The sequence below is a fragment of the Pleurodeles waltl genome, chromosome 2_2 (genome assembly GCF_031143425.1).
Source record: "Pleurodeles waltl isolate 20211129_DDA chromosome 2_2, aPleWal1.hap1.20221129, whole genome shotgun sequence".
NCBI classification, from domain to species: Eukaryota; Metazoa; Chordata; class Amphibia; order Caudata; family Salamandridae; genus Pleurodeles; species Pleurodeles waltl.
The window spans coordinates 875,252,918-875,273,934 of NC_090439.1; the positions used below are offsets into that span (position 1 = coordinate 875,252,918).

Here is a 21,017-nt window from a genome sequence, read left to right on the forward strand (position 1 = left end):
GGTCAGCCTTTCTCAGCCAGTGGCTTCTTTGGCTCTGGATTCCTCAGACATGATTTTTTAAAATTGTCAATCACCTATCAGTTCAACCCAAATGAGTATTTCAGTCTAAATTGTTTGCTTTTCTATATGCTTATTTAGCGTATCCTGTCTGCATTGGGGTGCACGAGGGACTATTATTTTCTACCTAAAAAGTATGGTGTATCATAACATATTCCGTATTTTATGTCCCTCTTTCATGCTGTTCACAAAGCTATATATTTTCGTTTCTTAGCACAGTCGTATTTTTTAGCAGCGCCTTACTGTGAATCTGACACTAAGATGTCCATTATCTTCCCTGTAGCCGGGTTCCATCTTAGTGTCAGGCTCGACTTGAGCACTGATAAAAAGAATGCAAAAAATATGATGCTTTAGGATTGTTATTCTTTCTGTCATTGCAAAGATGGCAGCCCGGTGGCTCCTGCCCTCTGCCCACTGCAACCCGGATGTTGCTCAGATACTGTGCATGCCCAGGGGCTCTCCCCACTAACACCGGGACTCTGCTGACAGAACTCGTCCAGCGGCTCCTCTCCCTTGGTGTGGTGGATCCTTTCTCTGCTGCCTTGTGGGGCATCCTTTCAGCAGTCCCGGCAGAACTGCTGCTCTCCTGCGGCCCCCTGCTACATACACTGGAAGAGCCAATGGGACTGGTTGGTGCATCACAATGCGAGCCTGCCCTTGCCTTGTCCCATCTAAGTGTGCTCATATCTGGAATATAGCTTGTAAATCGGATGAGTTTGAAACACTGCGTAGTGGTTCAACTCGGATTTTTTTTTTCAGTTCTCGAGTGGTAAAATAAGGCTCTTCGAGTGCCTTTCTGTGGACATCTAATAAAGGTATATATATGCATTTTTCATTTGAGAAGTATCTTCTTTTCATGGTCCATGCTGTCTCTCTTCGATTATGTAACCGTTTCTAAGCAATGTATGACTTTTAATTCACAATAATCATCAATTTTCTAAAAGCGTAATTTCAAACAGTGTATTAGAAGGTGATTTTTTTTTTCTTTCAAGCCCTATTCCCGAAGATCTACCGCCAGCACCCAGTTTAGAATGAATGCTTTAACGTGTTAGCTTTGGCGGTCTTAAACACACCTCTCATGATGTGCTCGGAGGTCTCGCTGATCTGGGATTGAGCAGTGGCCTTACCGGCTTCCACTACCCCACCGGTAACTGCTGAGTCAGTGGTCCAAACGCTCTGGTTGCACGGGCCTAAATCCAGCGCCTCGAGTGATCCGTGCTGCCTTGAAGGAATAGCAACTCTCCTGTATGCCACAGGTCGGCGCATCAGTCAACGCGCTAAACACAAATTTTGAAATACCAGCAGAGGTATTTGCGCCTTGAGATTTTCTGGCCAAAAGTCAGCAGTGTCATTAAGTGCGGTGTTGGGCGTATGCAGCTAGAAGGATTTTTGGGATATTTCCATGCCGATTAAAACATTGGATAGGGACTGACCCAACAGTCAAATTGACCATCCCTGAAGATTGAGAAGCCAGGCAGACCAGTGTCGGGTTCGTGGAATGTCGGTGACTTCATGGATGAGAAATTATTTCATTCCTCGTGGTAATTGCGGAGCCGCCAAACTGTAAACCCTCGGAGAGCAGATTGCGCGATAGAGGTGAAGTCATGCACGCCTCGGGGCGAGGGACGCGGACAGCCCTGCAGGCGGCGGCGGTGCGTGCTTGACTCGCAGGGCCTGCGCCTGGGGACGCGCGAGCTAGGCCGCGCGCCCCGTTCCCAAGCCCCGGCGGGCTCGTGTTTCTGCCTGCGCAGGCCCCGCCTTCCGCGGCTGCCATTAAATACTTTATGTAACCTCCGCGGCGATGTTTTCTTAGTGCAGCAGAGCGGTTCAACTAAATGAAAATAGACTGTAAAGAGCAGTACTGATTCCCATAACTATCGATTAATTGCTTCATTTTTCTTGTGTTATTTACAGTGAAAAAAACAGTTACCTGCTGGAAGCATTTTGAGGTCACTTGAGGGAACAAATTAATTTAGAGCACGAAGGCACAAAGTAAGTTTTTATCTGTCGTAGCTGGGCATATTAACAAGTTTTCCAAAGTGTTCGGAAAGGAAACATGTGCATCCGATCTTGGTGACCTGCTCCGGATGGTGGGGTGGGTGCTGCTACAGGGCCTTCCTTGTCCGATGCAGCCCTCCGTGCTGATGCCCTCACGAGTGTCGGCGCCAACTGCAGCTGATGAGATTGACTTTTCCAGCATCTGTGTCAGTGTAGCACGCCGTGGCAGGTCACACCTTGCCATCTAGGACCCGGGGTGCGCTGCTCCCGCGTTTGCATTAATAATATTCATTCGCAGCACGTCTCGAATTCTGTATATACCTTGCTCATATTAAACGCTCTACATCCCTTTCTCTCCTCCACTAGTTATTCTGAACCGCTGGATTTAGGTTTATTTTTTGATGCGTGGGTTTGTAAAGCATGTTTTTTTGTGTGATATAGATGTTTCACGCGTGGCAATTACATTATGTTTATGTTAACAAAAGCGGGCTGTATATTTAGGGATATTTTCCGATGCTCAGTTGTAACCTTTTTCTTTTCCTATGCATAACCAGTCAAACATGGTTATCTTTGCATAATGACCTTGGCATCTATTTGGGTTGTTGTAGACTTTGTATTTGGCACCGGTTGCTTTTTTTTCATATTCACTCACAGTACAATTTGCCCCTCTGTGTGGCCGGAGTTTCCGGAGACGCCACCTTCGCTCGAGCTTGTTGCACTCATTCCTTGTCGCAACTATCTTATGACGCTACCATACTCATTCCCTGTTACAACTATCGTATGACGCTACCACACTCATTCCCTGTCACAGCTATGTTATGGCGCTACCACAATGGAATCCGTGTATGAGGACTCCTGGGCAGCTCAGTGCAGCTCGCGTCACTGGAACGCACTTAATTCAAAAGGTGCTTCAGGGCCTCTGCGTTTTGTGATCCTTGATAATCTCTGCTTGTTCTCTGTTCTTGTTGATGTTGCTTGTTCGCCTTTTTTCCTGACTCAGCAAAATAATTTGAGATGCTGTGCTTCAATCCTCTCTTTCCGAGGCTGCGACGGATAATGTAGTTAACCGCCAGAGTATTTATTTCTGAGCACCTTTACAATCTGTCCAAAAAAGCCATGGGACCTGTACAGGAACATCAACTTGTGCATGGGAGAGGCTTACATCTCCATCTGAACATACTTTTACGTTTTCGTTTTTTGAGTTCACAAACATTCACTGGAGTCCTCTCCGGGGGTTGTATTCCCCAGTAAGAATGGTCCCTCCTGTGCAAATGCACATTGTTTTTTCTTGCCTGGAAGTCATTTTTCCCCATGGAGAAAGCTCTTCCCATACACCCCTTGCAAATGTGGTGTAATCTGTTCCCCTTTCAGTCCTGGAAGGGGAGCTACTCTTGGCTGGGGCACATCTCTGACATTTCCAGGGTGGGAAGAGGTCAGTTCAACGTTTAGGAATGACCACATTTGTATGTTTGTAGGCGTGCCTAAACTTCCAAGGCAAGCCTCACTTTGGGATTCCCACTTCCTATCCCTTGAGTGGAGTTCAGTACTGCAGATTTCTCCCCACTTGTAGTGGAAAATTGTGAATTGGTCCCTTGTTTCTATTGACAGCAAGCTTCTGCAAGCATATTATTTTTATGTTCTACCATAAACTTTCCGTTTACTGTGCACTTGCAGCCAAAATAAATTGCTCGTACAAAGACAATTCTTTGGCCAAAATGCTTCTCGTAAGCTGCCAGAAGTCAAATGGTTTGTGTATTCCTTAGTGACATTCAGCTTAAGTCCAAGTTGATGGTGCAGTCTGAAGGCCTTTCTTTTGCAAGGCACACGTGCAGATTTTAATTATTTTCTATTACGAGTCCCCATAGCATCTGTCTTTGGCATAAAACTGCTAAAAGTGGATTATAACTGGAGCCGACCCTCCCGCACTTTGTCTTCCTATTTTTTGTCATGTCGAGCTTATAGTCTCTCCAAAGTAAATACTCTTCTTGCTTCGTGTCCTTGTACACGTGTCTTGTGTGGATTTTTTTTTACTCCTACAGCTACAAGAAGCTAAACGGCTCCAACCTCTCCTTTCCTCTTAACTATTAACTTCAAGGGTATGAGTCACTTTCTAAATTAAACATGCACACTTTCCCCAAGGTATTTATTTTCTTATAAATGTTAAGGTTTTTTCTTAGAGCCGAGAAAGGAGCCTGTTCTGAATCACTTTAAGTGCTGCTCTTGCCACTCAGATGGTCTAAAGCCCACCGAGTGTAAAGTATATTTTTGTAATTTAGTGTTCATGACAACGAAATTATATAAAAGTTACTGAGTTGCAAAGTCAAGGTCACGGTGTGATTGTCCAATAGACACAGAAAACTTAAACTATTTAAAGTTGCCACTGTTTTTAAAAAAGAAACCCTCCTTATGTCAGTGGCAACCAAGCATCGTTCTGTAGGGGCATCTTCTCTACAGAAATTATTTTGCAGAAAGTTACAATGTCCTTGCAGTCTCTTTTCACGGCTGTCATGGCAAGTGTGCCAAGGAAGCTGGAAGGTACTTTGTCAGGAAAGAAGGAAGGAAGGTTGACGTTCTCTTTCGGCCGGGCCTGAATCTGGATGAGTCACATTGGTGGTTGTAATCCTGCCTTGGCGAATTACAACCACCAGGCTGCAGGCTGGCGGTGTCTGCGGTTGGACCGTGGCAGCTCTGCCACTGTCATAATGTGGCAGTCTGACCGTCACGACCACGGCGGTCGGACCACACTGTGACCCTGGTGGTCTAGTGACCGCCAGGGTCCTAATGACCCCCAAAATGTCTTAGTGACATTGGATGAGTAGATTCGTTGCAGGTCACCAATTTATAAATCTTTCAGTTCTGGTAGAGCACCAGAAGGGATCCTGCTTCATTATCCATATGTAGGGCCAACTTCAGAATTTCCCCCAGCCCCACATTATAAGCACACCTGACTTTCAGTGGTCTTCAGTACGGCTAAGTAGTAATATACCCTTATACCATTTCAAGTGTACCCATATTACCTCACTGTTTACTGTTTGCTGACCAAAATGAAGGTGGGAGATTCTCTTGGGTTACCTCTAAAGAGGGAAGCCTGGTGTGTAAACACAGACACTAAAATGTGCCTCCCGGTTTGAAAGACGAGGACCCACAAATAAGAGGGCCCAGACCTCAGAATTCAACGAGTGGGTCAGCTGCCAAGCCCCAAAGATGTCTTTGGTACCTCTATCCTCATGGATTAATGCGCTGACAGCACACCAAGAGCACAAGAAGAAAAAAAATCTCTCTCTCCAATGCACTATTTTGTCTCACTCTTTACCTCTCGCAATCTGTATCTGTCCTCTATTTCCACTCTGACTCATCCCATGCCCATTCTAATACCATGGTCTCCAAAATAACCCTTCCTAGGCTCTTATCTCCTCTATCCCTCCTGGCTCACCCCAAACCTCATTTTACTACTATGATCTCCCTAATCCCTTTCTACATACTCTTCCCTCCTACATCTCTCATTTTACTCATCCCAAAATTTACCTCACTACTATAATCTCCAAAATATCACTTTCTAGATTCTTCCCTCTTCTATCCCTCCATTATTCTATTCAGTCCAACTAACAGTCTCCCATGTCCACCTCCCAAATTAACTCATGTTTCCCTTTTGGGTTCTGGAGTAGCGTTTTAATCGCCAAAAAACACTTTGATGCCTCACCAGGAGTAGTAAGCGCTATATAAATGCAATTAAAAGGAGGGTAGAGTTTTCACCAGTCTTGAACTTGGGAAGACGTTATCTGTAGGATACCTCAGTGTGAGAGACAGCGACAACTGTGCGTGTGAGTGAGGTGAGATATGTCTGCCCTAAATGAACAAGACTTGTCTTATTTGTGATAAAGCTTTCCGAATAGCCACTGTGTGTATTGTATAATGTTTAGATCATCATTTTACCGTATCCAGTGAAATGGCTTACAAACTCCTTCTGCATCAGGCAACCGTTTAGCCATTGTTATGTTAACAGAAATCTGTATAGCACTGTATTACACCGTTAGTGTGGCCTTTCAGTGCTGTTGGTGTTCAGGCACCTTTACAACCTGGGAAAATTAAGACTAGTATGGGTCATAACAAGCTGGAGGTTAAGTTCTAGAACCAAGATAACCAGTTGCAGGCACAAATATATTTTGAGGACTGTTTTCCTTCACAGAAGTGTTTTGAGTCACAAGATGCACTGTGACTCCTCATTTGGTCCACAGTGCGCATGGGCATTGCTTCCATCTTAGATTGTTATCTTTCCAGCATCCTGTTTGGACGCATTTCGGGAGAGCTCTTAGTCCGTTGTGTTCCTTCCATGTTTTTTTGTTCCCACCCTGTTCATTTTGACTGACGGTTTGGAGGATTTTCAACTACCGCTCAACACTCCAGTCACTGGGGCCCTTCTGCGATGAACAATTGAGAATGCAGACAGAAACAGACACCCTCTCAACATTACACTTTATACAATTCAAAATATCAGTGGTCAGATCATTACGATGTCTGTAATCTGTGACTCTCCCCTGACTAAAAGAACACCTTTTCAGAGACCTGCTTTGCCTTCAATTTGAAGAAACCATAGCTTTGCTTAGAGTGAGGAACTGAGCACACAAAAAAATGCACCAACAAGCATCCTCTGAAATTCCAGACATTTTCAGAGAAGGATATACCTTCAGAGCCGAAGAGGGCCATTACGCAGGTTCAGTTGTAATCTCAGCAGCCAATCCAATGCCCAGTCCAGAGCCGGTGTCCTGGAGCGTGTAAGAGAAGAAAGTTGAATCGACACAAAGGTCTCTGGCCCTCAAAACAAAAAGTTTCATGCCGGTGTAGAGCACTGTTGCTACGGAAGTAGGTCATCCCGCCCGAGCATCAGCAAAAGAGATTGCCAAGGCAGCTCCCTTTGAGCTTTGGTCAGCACAGAGAGAAAGTCACCACACCTCTGGTTAAGAGGATTGAGCCTTACCCAATCCAAGTGCAAAAAGAACAAGTGATGGACGGAATGCTGAACAGTGTCAAACATTCACCCCCAGTACAGAGATCTGGGCCTAAATCCATCTTTTTTTTGCTACCCATGCCGTTCCAGTTTGGATCCAGCCATATGCAAATCAATCTTGACCCTGTTCCACATGGGAACAGTCAAGTCCTAACTGCCATTGATGGATTAAACCCAGATCTGTGACTGGGAGTGAATGTTTGATTGGTTCCACATTCCGTCCATCATTTGTTTGCACATGCTTTTCTTACCCCAAGTATGCCCAGACGTGGGTCCCAGGCTCTTATGCCACTGGATTCAAGCTCGCCTTTCTGATGAAGGGTGGTACCCTGAAACCGGTCTCAGGATGCTTGTTTTAGGACCAGGGAGGACCTGGCCTTGCAGTTCAGGCTGGACTAGTCCCATGGGGCACAGGGTCGAGACTGATTTGCATATGGCTGGGTACAAACTGGGGTGGCATAGTGAGCAAAAGATTTGATGGATTAAACTCAGATCTGTGACTGGGGGTGAATGTTTGATTGGTTCCACGTTCCATCCATCCTTTGTGTTTGCTTGCTTTTCTCGCCCTAAGTGCGCCGGGTATTCCCGGCCGTGGGTCCCAGGCTCACTTTGCCAGTGGATTCAAGCTAGCCTGGCTGATGAAGGGCGATACCCTGAAACCGGTCCCAGGATGCATGTTTACGGTCCAGGGAGGACCTGGCCTGGCAGTTTGGGCTGGACTGTTCACGTGGGGAACAGGGTCGAGACTGGTCCAGGGAGGACCTGGCCTGGCAGTTCGGGCTGAACTGTTCCCATGGGGAACAGGGTTCAGACTGATTTGTATATGGCTTAGTCCAAACTGGGGTGGCATAGTGAGCAAAATAATTGATGGATTAAACCCAGCTCTGTGACTGGGGGTGAATGTTTGATTGGTTCCACATTCTGTCCATCATTTGTGTTTGCTTGCTTTACCCAATCCAAGGTCATGAGCATCACTACTGACTCTCGAAGTTGACACCGAAGGCATCACCCAGGCTGGCGCTGAAGAGCCAGTCAATAGCCAGATCCAAAGCGTCAGAGGCACCAATTCTACAGAGGCACCAGGCAAGATCTCAGCAAAGTCAACTCCACTGAAGTGTCTCAGCGACACTCACTTGCAAGAGAAGGCTTGCCTTCAAAGAAGAAATGTTCCACCTCTGCCTCCCATTCCAGCTCCTCCCCCAACTCTGCCACCATCTCTGCCACCAATCACACCAGCATCTCCACCACAATCACCAGATGGTTCTCCACACACCTTTTCTGGTCCAGGAGGTCCAGAAGACCCCTATTACCCATATGGCCTGCACTTAGATGCAGGGCTAGTTGATGATCCCTGGTGGGGACTACAGTTTCAACCACCTTCTCCTGGGTGATCTTGACTTGGGCCACTATCCAATTAGGGCATCCCCTACAGGATGGTCATTTGGAGAGGGGCTAAACACCAGGAAGTTTACATGAACATAGTTCAGGAGGATGAGAAGTACCTAGTTGACTCTTTCCAAATACAAACGCATAGTCCAGAGTCCAGTTGGTATCCTTTTCCCAGAAACTTTAAAGGAGTCAGCAAAGGCTAGGGTGGTAACACCTAGGGTTGAGAAAAACTTAAGCCCTCACCCACCAACCCTATCTACATCAGGATCACGTTGATTTCACCCCATGAGAGCCTCCAGAACATCCCTCTGTCTGATAAGGAGAGCAAAAAACTCAACGCTATTGGCGAGAGGGTAGCGAAATAGGCAGCCACACAATGGCGCATTGCTAGTTCTGTCGAACTACTCTGCAGGTATTTAGGTCACAGTGGGAGGTGTTTTAGGAACTAATCAAGCATCTTTGAGTTGAGTACAAAAGGGGAAAGAAGGTAGTGTCTGAGAGCATGATAATCTTGACTCCAACCTTTGTTGCACATACTACACTGCTGGCACAGCCTCCAGAGGCATTAACACCAGCGTCTCCCTCAGATGACGTGCCATTCGATGGGGAGTGTTTCTTTGACATCCGGGTTGATGAGATGGTAGAAGAAGAAAAAAAGACACACAGGTTGTCAAGTCTATGGGTGCCCTGCAAACTTCAACTGCAAAAGGCTCCTTTCTTGGGCAACAGACTATGAGAGGAGCCAAGCCTCCATCAACAGACCAGCTGCAGTCTTACCAACGACAGCAGCACACTTTCCACCAGCAGGCCGACAGGGGTTCCACCACGGATGCGTAAAAGGGGAAACAACGGGGAAAGGGCAGAGGTGGCTCCAACAAGTGCTTCCACCTCTAAGCAGTGATTCATCCCACCCCAGATCATATGCCTGTCACCTGTGGGGGTGGGTTTTACCAGTGCTTTTGCCACAGCTACTGCCGAGAACAGACACATACTCAGCAGAGACCATCTATGTCTTTTCATGGAATAGGTTCAAGCCTTCCTCCATCAAGGGACAATAGAGAGAGTGCCTCAGCACCATCAGGGAAAAGGCATCTACTCCCTCTGCTACCTAATTCCCAAAAAACACAGCTCCCTCAGAACCATCCTGGAACCTCCGATCTCTAAAACAAAAAAAGTACATCATGTTTAACATTCTCTAATGACTTCCTCTCTCTTCTCTGACAAGGCAGTTGCATGACAGTGCTTGACCTTAGGGACTACTACCTCCACCTATGTATCCACTCTGCCCACCACTAGTACTTCTGCTTTGTGGTAAGTGGACATCACTACCAAATCAAAGTACTCACTTTTGTACTCTCCACAACTCCCAAAGGTGTTTACAAAGTGCCAGTAGTGGTGCCTGCCCGTCTGCGAAGGGGGACACTCACATCTTCCCCTGCCTCAATGAGTGGTTGATGAAGAGCAGTGGCAGGTAGCATGCCTAGTGCACCATTAAGCAGCAATTTCACTGCTCCCGAGCTGCAGGTTCACCATAAATGCCACCAAGTCCCACCTCTAGCCTCAACAGATCCAACCCTTCCTGGGATCTGTGTTGAATACAATTACAGGAAAAGTCTACCCCAACCAACAGCAAGTGTTGACATTCTAGGAGCTGCTGCCATTTTCTCAACCCAATCATCAGTTCACAGGCAGAACATGATGCATCTCTTACGGATGGTGCATCTCTATCGTACTCCACATGCCTCCCCTACAAGAGTGCCTCATGAGACAGTGGTCACAAAGGGAGAGCCACTGGCAATATATAGTGTTGATGAAGGCCACAACTCACTGCTCTCTTCACAGGTATAACAGCAACAACTTTCTGCAGGGCTGATGTCTCTCATACAGCATTCTGCAGGTGAAAGTTACTGCGGACACCTCCCTCACAGGCTGGGGTGCACATCTCAATGCCATGACTGTGCAGGGGATTTGGGTCCCTCAACACAAGAGATGTCACATCTGTTACTGAGAACAACTGGCCATACACTTAGCCCTCAAAACTTTTTTTGAGGTCACATCATGGAAGGTAATCCTCATCAAGTCAGACAACCTGATGGCCATGTATTACCAGGAGCGGCTCGCGGGGCAGGGCGGCATGGGGGTGGGAGTGGAGAAAAAAAAAAAAAAACTTACCTGAAGTCTGCCGCCGTCACCACAGCGCAGCTCCTCTTTCCTTCGTTGCAGGCACAGGCTCCTAGCCTGGCCTGCAGCCAATCAGAATGCTGCTCTCATGCTGCTGGCAGCATGACAGCTGCGTTCTGATTGGTCGGAGTGCCCAGCCAGGGCACTCACAGGCAGTCTGAGAGAGACTGCCTGCTCTCTCCAACCCAGCACTGAGGTGCCAGGTTGGACAGAGCTTAGTGCGCATGAATGTTTGGCCGGCCTGAGACGGCCGGCCTAACATACATGTGCAGTGAGTGTGAGTGCTGAGCACTCCCCTCTGTGCCCGTCAGCCTTGTTGCCCCGCCCCTTCTACAATACAACGGTAATAGACATAGTATATTATCGTTGTATTGCAGAAGTTTGGCAACTGCTGCTGTGGGGGGAGGAGGTGTGGGAGTGACGCTCCACTCTAGTGAAGGAGCGGGCCCCTGTGTGTTACTTGCAGAAATAGGGTGGCACACGTTCTCCTCAGACCTCTGCATTAGTGCAGGGGATTCGGCATTGGGCAGTCTGCCATGACTTACAACTCTTAGAGGACATTTGTCATGGGTGGACAATGACTTTTCAGACCTGCTCAGCAGGAAACATCAGCAAATCCATGAGGAGGAAGTCCACCTGCATGTCGTAGACAGGTACCTCTAGCATTGAGACATCCTGCAAATAGACCTGTTCATCACCCATGAAAAGGAAAAATTAGCAAGCTTTGCCTCCAGGCATCTACAGTCCATCGGCAATGCAGTATGTATGAACTAGTCAGTGATCTTTGCATACTCTTTTCTTCCTCTCCCACTCCTCTTGTATGTGATTGGAAAAATTAGACTGTGTCCATGACATTTAACCCAGCGACTTTCATTTGGGCCAGGCAGTCTTGGTACTTCACACTCCTGGAAATGTTAATCAGTCTCCCAAGAGACACTGGTGATCAGTTCAGACTTTCTCACACAGAGACAAGGTCAGATCAAACACCCAGACCACAGACAGCTCGGCCTAGCAAACTGGCACCTGAGGGCCTAGAGTTTGGCCATCTCAACCACAATGCATGACTATTCTGCAGAAATTGCTTAGGTGAACCACACACGCCTTTTACACAACAAAGTGGAAAAGGTTTATGCACTATCAGGACCCCCTAAAGGCTAATATCAGGACATCATCTGCTGCCTTTTACATCTGTAGAAGTCATCCTCGCCTACACATTAATATGCGTATACCTCGCTGCTATAGCAGCTTACACGCAGAACAGGTAACATTCATTCCAGTAGATAAGCTTACTGGGAGGGTTTAAAGAGGTTCATACATCCTTGAATATCTCCTTCCCCATGTGGAACCTTAATATATTCATTATGAGGCTCAAGAGACTATTCTTCGAACCTTTACACTCATGCCCACCCCCCACGGTTCCTTTCCTGGAAGATAGCTTTTTTAGTGGCCATATCTTCCTTCAGACACATAAGCGAACAGCGAGCACTCACCTTTCATTCAGGTTTGTAAAGATAGCTCTGTTCTGAGGACCAATCCTACGTTTTTTCCCAATGTGATATCACCTTTTCACTTCATACCAGACTATATAGCTCCCAGTCTTATTTCCACTTTCAGATTCAGTAGCAGAAAGAGCTCTACATATATCAGATATTAAAATGGCTCTTAATCAGTATATCGACAGGCCCAAGCCCTTACACAAGTCTAACCAACTCTTCACAAAACCTCACAAGGGTTATCCCATCTCCAAGGGTAGCACAGCTAGATGGATAGTAAAGTGCATCCAAACCAACCTGCTATTACAAACCTAAAAGAATCTTACCAGTCCCACTGTGGCACACTCCACCCGTACCAAAGGTGCAACCATCATTTTCTTAGGGAACATACCCCCAGCTGACATTTGCAAAGTGGCCACCTGGTCAACATTGCATACTTTTACTATGCACTATTAAGTAGACATCTTAGTCTTCCAGGAGGCTATGGTTCGCCAGACAGTTTTAAAGATTTTGTTACAGACATCTACATCATCTACTAGCTGGCCACCGCTTATGGAGGGCATTACTTTACAGTTGATTTAGAGCATGTGTATCTACAGCTACACATGGTACGAAGGAAAAGTTTACTTACGCTGTAAACCTATGTTAGTAGAATGTAGTGCTGTAGATTCACAAGTTCCCACCCTTCTCCCCAGAAGCTTATGATGACTGCAGATCTCTTTTTTTTTTTATTACCGAGTTGATACTAAACAATGAGCATGAGGAACGGGAACCGCATCCACGGGTTCCCATGGTCTCTACTTGGTGGTCCAGAGGAGTTCCTCAGTCGCTACCAACCCTTTCTATCACAGGTGGGTGCACATAGCAGCAGACTGAAATGGATTCAGTCCCTCAACCACCAGGACCTCGCTGAAGTGCAGCCATCTTGTGCACCAGCTCTTTGGTGACCAGCCCTTATTCTTAAAGGAGAATTTAGCTTAACACATACTAACAGGCATCACACTAATGGAGGTATATATCTGACCCATGTCAACATGCAGATAGGAGGAAGAGGAGGAAATTAGGCTATTACATCATCTACTAATTCTGTGTCAGTCATTGCGATACTACAGATCCAGTTTGAGTTTTCAAATATTCCTTTTTGCACTTTGAACCAATTGCCCAACTCGTATGTTGGGAAGGGCAAGAAAGTAGGTGGGCATCGGTGTGAAGAAAATAAACAAGAGATAACTTAGGGGTGTGGGTGTAGGATGGGAGCAATATTAAATAACTGCAGGTTTTTAAGCAACACACAATGATAAACATAAAAAAGTCAGATGTTTTACTAACAATTGATAATGCCCAATGCCGTTTGTAATATTTCTTTAATTACTTAATGTGAATTTTGATTATCTTCCATTTCTAACTGCTTTCTTGTGTTAATTCAAACACAGCCATTTACCTCTGGCATCAGTTCCCAAATTGTAGAAACCTGTGACAGGCCTGGATAGTAGTCAGTGTTCCAAATGAGTGTTGGACTTCTTCTGTCCCTCCTCATAAATACCACCATTTCAGGATGTTATTCCAATCCACGAAAAAAACACTCCATCCCGCCTAGTATAACACTATCCAGGGTACCACAGTGCTACACTTTGCTCCATTCTTCCAGTAGTGAAATACATATGTGCCCTGTTGATATCTACTTATAACCGTGACCTATTGAATGTACCTCATGATTGAGTTTTTAGCAGATACCCCAGTCTCTCCATCATTACATATGTAATTCAACACCACACTAAGTAGCTTGATTATACTGTGAGATGTCGCAGGAAAATTTGGATGAGTGAATGTCTACTGCAATTTTATTACCTTTTTAGGATCGAGCGCACAAGCACTTTGACCTGCTGTAAGTTTTGTGGCCTTTTAACCATGCACATCTCTTTCATATGTTCGTAGGCTTGCGTTTCAAAAATCACTTGATGTCATTGGTAAATGCTTTGTTTGGTCCGCCTTAGGGACGGTTTTGTTACTGCCTTGGGGACTGACCCTGTTACATGGAATATTGCACGATTGCTGATATACTTCAGCGAGGGAAAACTACTTTTTTCTTTTGTCTGCACTCCGTGGTTGCTGCAGCACTCACAGTGCGAACCTGATCAGCGGTATTGGAACACTGCTCATATTGTTTACACTGTTACCTAATAAGAGTCATTTCATTTTTGCTTTTGGCTTTTATTCGCGTGATCTGTAGGTTTCCAGATTACCTTCTCCGATAATGCATGGTAAATATTTATGTATTTGTTTTTTGTTACGGCTAGTGCTTCCAGGCACAGCGGAAAGCATTTTTTTCTTTTCTCTGCGCTCCATGGCTGCCATGGCGCTAACATCGCTCATGGTGCAAACTTGATCTGCAGTATCAGAGCGCTGGTCACATTGTTTACACTGTTACCTAATAAATCATTTCATTTTTGCTTTTGGCTTTCATTCGCGTAATCTGTAGGTTACCGGAGTATCTTCTCGGATAATGCATGGTAAGTATTTATGTATTTGGTTTTAATTAGCGCTAGTGCTGCCAAGCACATGAGAAAGCATTTTCTTTCCAGGTCCTGAGGTGTGTGTAAAGCACTGTCACCTGTCATGCCCGGGCAAGCTGTAGGCGGGTGTCACTGTGTCCAGTTTGGGAAATGAGGTCTCTGTGGAGTCAGAAGCACGGGGTAGGGAGCGTGGACAAAACAAAGGGTTATCAGAACACATAGCAGAGACCTCGAGTGACTTCATAGTCGAGATTTGACCCGGAGGCCGGAATGAAAAGCCATTCTCTCTCCAGAAAGAACATTAATCACCAGAGTTATTTTAACATTTTTACATTATATGCACTTTGTGATTTGCCTAGTACACGTTCTTTGCAGCAGGAGCATTAACCCTCTGTGCTACCTTATCATGACTCCAAGCTTCCACTAGACAAAAGTATGTTCTCTTCCCAGAAAGAACATGAATCACCAAAGTTATTTTGGTATTGTTATATTAGATGCACTCTAAACTGAAAAATTTCACAAATGGAAAAACAGCTGTAACAGTGAGCTGAAAGAGCAGGGAGTGGCTGGACATGGATTATATAGGCCTGATATAGCTTTATAATTACTTTGCCTCAGTATTTAGTTCTTTAAAGTTTAATGCAGCAGCCATGTTACTGCATAGCGCTTTAAAGCTATTTTGGGCTTTGAAGATTCTTGTTTTTTTGGGCTTTCAGGAATAACAAGTTATTTGTTTGAGCGAAATATTACAACTTTACTGACCTTCTTAATAATCACTTTTGAAATTTGTGCACTGCGGCCACGTCCAAACCCTGTGCAGGCAGGCAACCCCAGCTCATGAGCTGTGGCTGCAGTCAGTGATGTAAGCAGTCAGGTAAGGTGCTGAATGTTTTTAATATAATACACTACTATTCAAGAGGGAATTCAAACTGTAATATCGTAAAGTTGGAAGCCAGCCCTTGGAGTGGTATTCGTAGAGTTGTCCAGATCCCTAGTTCAAGACGTGATTTACTCATTCAGTTTGTTTCTGCTTTGCATTCTGGGACTTGTAGTTTTATTTTTATACCATGGTATAAACTGGAAACCAGCCCTTAGAGTAGTATTCGTAGAATTGTCCCGCTCCCTAGCTCGATACGTGAGTCACTCATTTAGTTTGTTTCTGCTTTGCATTCTGGGACTTGTAGTTTTTTTGTTTATGATGTGATACGAGCTGCAAATACAAAGCAGAAACCTGATTAGATGAACTACAAACGTTTGAGTCTGTGAAACGTGAACTGTGTGTGTGTGTGTGTGTGTGTGTATTTATAAAACTAACCTTGAGGAGAGGTTACAGTTGATTATGCAATGCAGTGGTCAATTTTTTATAACTAATATTTCAGTTCAAGACTGAGGCTCATTAATATCATGTGAGATTGCTCTCCTCAAGTGTGTGAAAAATGATGTGCGATTTGTTCAACTTTCCAGACTGCAGTAAAGGAACAGTGTTCCAGTAAGCACACATTCTTGCAGTGCAATTATGTATTCTTTGCCCCAGAGCAATGTCGCCTGTACCAACTGCCAAGTAAATATGTTTTGCACCTGGGAGGAGAGTGTGTTTTAAGGGCCTTGTTTAAAAAAATGTTCTTCTAGGCCTACTAGCCCTTTAGTTATATCCAGGGCCACTGGAATTATGTGGCAAAAAGGGCCAAAATATGCAGCAGGGTTGACCAATTAATTTGGCAAAAAAAAGTCCTGTTATGCATTTACAATGCCAATAGCTCTAACTCTAGTAATTGTGAGATCTATTGCATTGCAAATGCTTGTTTCTGTTAGTAACCGTGAAGACCCACGTGGGTCACCAGTACGCTTAAGCACAACCCTTCTAGTTCTCCAGGCTGGAGACAGAATACACTTCAAGTAAAGGACATTCTACTGGATCCAGTTCACACACAACAGAGGTGAACTTGCTGCCCAGCTCTTTTTATTACTCCTCACTCTATCTTTCCCACATGCATGAAGGTTTTATATTTATTCCTACCTCATGGAATAACTGAAAAGATCTGACAAGTGTCACTGTTACTCTTACTCCACCACTTCGGGTCCCAACTAGCTTCATACTGTGACCACTTTTGACATCTCACATTGGCAGTCACATATGGGATGATAGTAACAAAGTCCATCCCAGCAAATCTCTGATCCATTATTCCTCCAACATATTACTGCTCAGGGCAATAAACTTTAAACAAGAAATGTCAGAAAGGACAACTCAGTAGCCAGCTAAGTGAACTATGAAAGTAAAAACTATCATAAAGAGACCTGCAGAGCTGCTCAAAGCTGCCAGCTTACTGAAAAGCACAAAATGTGCACCCCTTTCTCTTACACTTCATCCACCACACTGGTAAGTGCTGCATCCCTTATCATGATAACTGCACCTTAGTGGTCACCACACACAACATGGAAACACTTTCCACATAGGATCAAAACAAACACAATATCCTTCCAACCAAAACCGTACACGGTGTAGCATGCTACTCATGTAGGCAAGCATTGCAGCCCCCCACATAGGGGGTAGCAAGTGCTATAGAAATGTTGCAGTAACACATACTGTGATTTCACAACTCATCCCACCAATCTGCACTATCCAACACATATAGACATCTGCCATGGCATTCACAGGATCCCATGGACTATATCCTTGCTCCTCATGCATGAAATGTGCACGTTCTGCCACTTGGAGGATTGAATAATCTTTTTGACAAATCACTTCAGTTCTGTTCACATGATAGTGAGGACCTTCATCCAGGAAGACATCAGAGAAGTGCATTGATATTTATGGAGTGGAACCCTTCGAAAACTAAGTACCTGCTCATTTTGGTAAAACATTCCCAAATTCACATAAGTACATGCCAGAGCTCTCCTTTGAAGGGTTAGTGGTTTAACTTACTACACTTTTACATCAGCCATTAAGTCAAACATCTCCCAGCTCAGTCTCATGTGGATACTTAATCCTGTGCTGCCTCCAACTCGATCCAGTCCCTGTTTAGTGCGAATTCAGGATGCCATCATTTGCAGACCTAGGAAGTCTGCTTCCATGCCCGAGTACGGTTCTCCATACTTAAGCCTCACTTACATCTGACAGTAGCAGTCAAGCACCAAATAACGATCCTAAGAGCGCTCTACTTGCTGTTGATTCAGGCAAGTCCGATATGTAAATTGCTGCCCTTATAGATAAAGCAGCGCATCTTAAACCCAGATATGTAGAAGAGAAACTAAAGTTTGGGCCTGTTATACATCTTCTACTGGTGAAAAACGTTTGCTGCTGATGCCTCTTAAATGTAGGCAGGCTGAAGTCGTTGTGCTCCCGCAGCCTGGGCACATTAGCTAACGAACTCCATACCGCACACTCACCTGTTTTTTAGGATAAAACCAAAAACTCTCTTTTGGGAGATGAAACGAATAATTATCTTGCTCGATTGGGTTACTATGTAAGACATTTGAAAGGACTGCGTCCAGTGATTTAAAGTTGTACTTTTATTGTGATGTTAGATATTGTTTTATATAGTGTGTACAGTTGTTTTACCTAGTGCCTATCCTTGAAAAAAACAGTAAAATTAAAATAATAAAAACGTGTTAATCTGGCCTTTTATCTCATCCCAACTGGTTTATTGCAGGGCCATGCACATTGGTCTCCCCTGAAAGTTTACCGGATATCTCGACATGTCAAAGAATCAAGCACCCTGAACGCTTTATTTCTCCCATGTAGCGATGAGATCGCTGCCGGGTTTAGGAGCCTGCAACAGCTCCAAGTAGGCCAGCATTTCGATTTTAAAGTCCTATACCAAGAGTCACCGCAACTATGCATTAGAGTTGACTAAATTACGTGTCAAGAAAAAGCATTTCTGATAGTGTTACTTCATTATTTTGTCATTTCTACTCATGGCAACAGTCTGGCCAAAGATTTCATTTCATGAGTACCTTTAACAACCAAATTCACAATGAGCAATTGAAGGATGACTGGTCACATTTTGTGAAGAGCCTTTCACTGCTCTGGAAGACCTGTTTCCACAGATTTAGTAACTTTTGATTCATTTGAGCTAGAAACATTTTTTTTGTTAAAATATGACTATCATGCAGCAGATGGTGGAATATGTGGCAGATGTGACCAATTCATCATTATGTGGAACAGGCTCCCAAAGTACATCAGTGACATTACATGGTATTGCTCGGTTCCTTGAGATGATCCATTGCCATTAGAAGCAGTAGTGAGATGAGTGGTGGTCAATCCATAGTAATCTTTGAGAATTTATCTGTCTTGCCCTTGCCTCAGTTTTTAAGATGAGCATCTGCTAAAAAGCTGAAGTAATCTTTCATTTATTTTTCTCTTCTATTTTGCATCATATCTGCTGTTTAACTACTTGCATAGAATCCCTCCACCAAGCTGTGTCGGGTTCGAGGTATTCTGTCAAAGCGCCTCTGACAGCATTTTAATTTAATATATGATGATTAGTCCAGTGCAAAGTTTTTATTTCACATGTGTAATACTGTGCTCATATTAGTCTTATTTATCTCGCCTTTCACAGTATTCGTCTTAATGTAGTTATATATTTTTATTGGTATTTGTGCATTGTACATCTGCATGATAATGTTGCCGACATATATTTAGGGGTACCCGAACATTGATCTGAAATGAGCCCCTCTTTAACTTCATCCGCCCTGCTCTGAGCTGTTAGTTGCCGATTGTAATACGTAAGCATTCTGTGTGTGAAACTATTCCTTTCTTTGAAAGTAGTCTGAAAGCATGTTGGGCCAGTAACTCTCTTTTTTACTGTTCCTCTACACTTTGGGCTTCTGTTTTTGTGAGCACCCTCAAACTGAGTTTTCTGGTAACCTGTGAGCATTTGTCTATGCATGTTTGTATCTTGCTTAACTTTTCTTTGTGAGAGACTAGATTTGAAAAAATGCTTGCTGGAGTCCTGATTTCCACTTGCTTGGAACTATTGATACTTGCCTGGCTTTTCAGAGTTTTGCCATTATTATGTCCAACTCACAAGGAAAACGAACTTCGCACACCCTTATGAATGAGCACAAACCCTTGCTTTGAGCACTAGCAGTGGAAGCTCCACAAATAGTGCAACAGTTCTGTCTCTCTGGGCTAGTCTCTACATTGTACATAAATCTGGGTTGAATTACCTTCTCTGGCATAAAACGCAAAGCCTCCATGTCAAGGCCAGGTTCATTTACAGGGTAGGAGGGGGAAGTCGGGCTACAGCTACTACTCCAGGAACGACCCCTGATATTATACTTTGCTCTGTTACCGCCTCTTAAACCTTGAAGAGCACAACAGTGCAGAGAGGAATAAAACTATGTATTTAGCTTGACAGATTTTTAACGCAACCAATTAGGCTGTCACATCCAGTAAGACCTCAAATGACAGTGATGCGAACGGTCCATACATGTTTTAGTATTTTAGCTTGAACTAAACAAAAGGATGTAAATGACTACGATGAAATAAGAGAGACAGGGAGCCTGTCGACGATTAGGATGCAGAATAGTATGGTTGCTATCAAAGAACCTTCAGTTTGTAAGACTTGATGTCAAGCGCCATCAGCAAAGTGTAATAAATGTAATTGGGTGATTGCTAATTGCAGGATTTCAGTTCAGGAGCCAAAGAGAAACTATGTGGCCAGGTTTCCACACATCGGATGACCAATACGTGTATGCTATTCTCCGGATGCTTTCTGGCATACTCTTTTCAGCTTCATTCTTCTCACAAAGAAAGATTTCAAGTTAAAAGGCTATCTTGCTGACCTTAGGTTGTCGATTTTGCAAGTGGGACATTCAACGAAGGGAACACCACCTTTTCGGTTTCGTTGTACTTGCTAGTGTAGGGACAGCAAAATGCATAGTCTATAATGGATAGGTTAAAAACATGTAGGCTGAAGCGAAAACGTAGATACGTTGGACATTTTCTGTTGGGGGTGGCAACATGTTTTACATTTTCTTTACATAGACAAGTTAAAATTAAGTAAAGTTGTGCACATCAGAATAGGTAAACGTGAACACTTCAAGTGTCACATCTCTGCCTCACACTACCTCATAATTTTTGTTTTCACTCTCCTTACAGAAATGAGGGCAAGACCATGCCCTCGAGTTAGGGAACTGTGCCTCTTCCATGAAATATATGTTAATCCCTCAGGGCTTTGGGTGTATTGTACTATAAGGCAGACACCACTAGTGTGTCTGCTTGATGCGCACGTACGTTAATGACAGCGGGTACAACTGTTGTAGCTACTGAGAGTCTGGCTATGTTCTTAAAAACCTGTTCATAAATATATGTCAGTGTATTCCCATTTAATAAGGCCAAGTTTTGTTTAGGCCATTTCTCAAGACCCTGGAGTCTTT

The 21,017-nt window shown here is 44.4% G+C and overlaps 1 protein-coding gene across 3 annotated transcripts in view; it reads left to right on the plus strand.

Moving 5' to 3' along the window:
- VPS13B (vacuolar protein sorting 13 homolog B) overlaps positions 1-21,017 on the plus strand; it is a 2,423,697-nt gene that overhangs the window by 2,117,930 nt on the left and 284,750 nt on the right. The gene's annotated exons all lie outside the window — the stretch shown is intronic.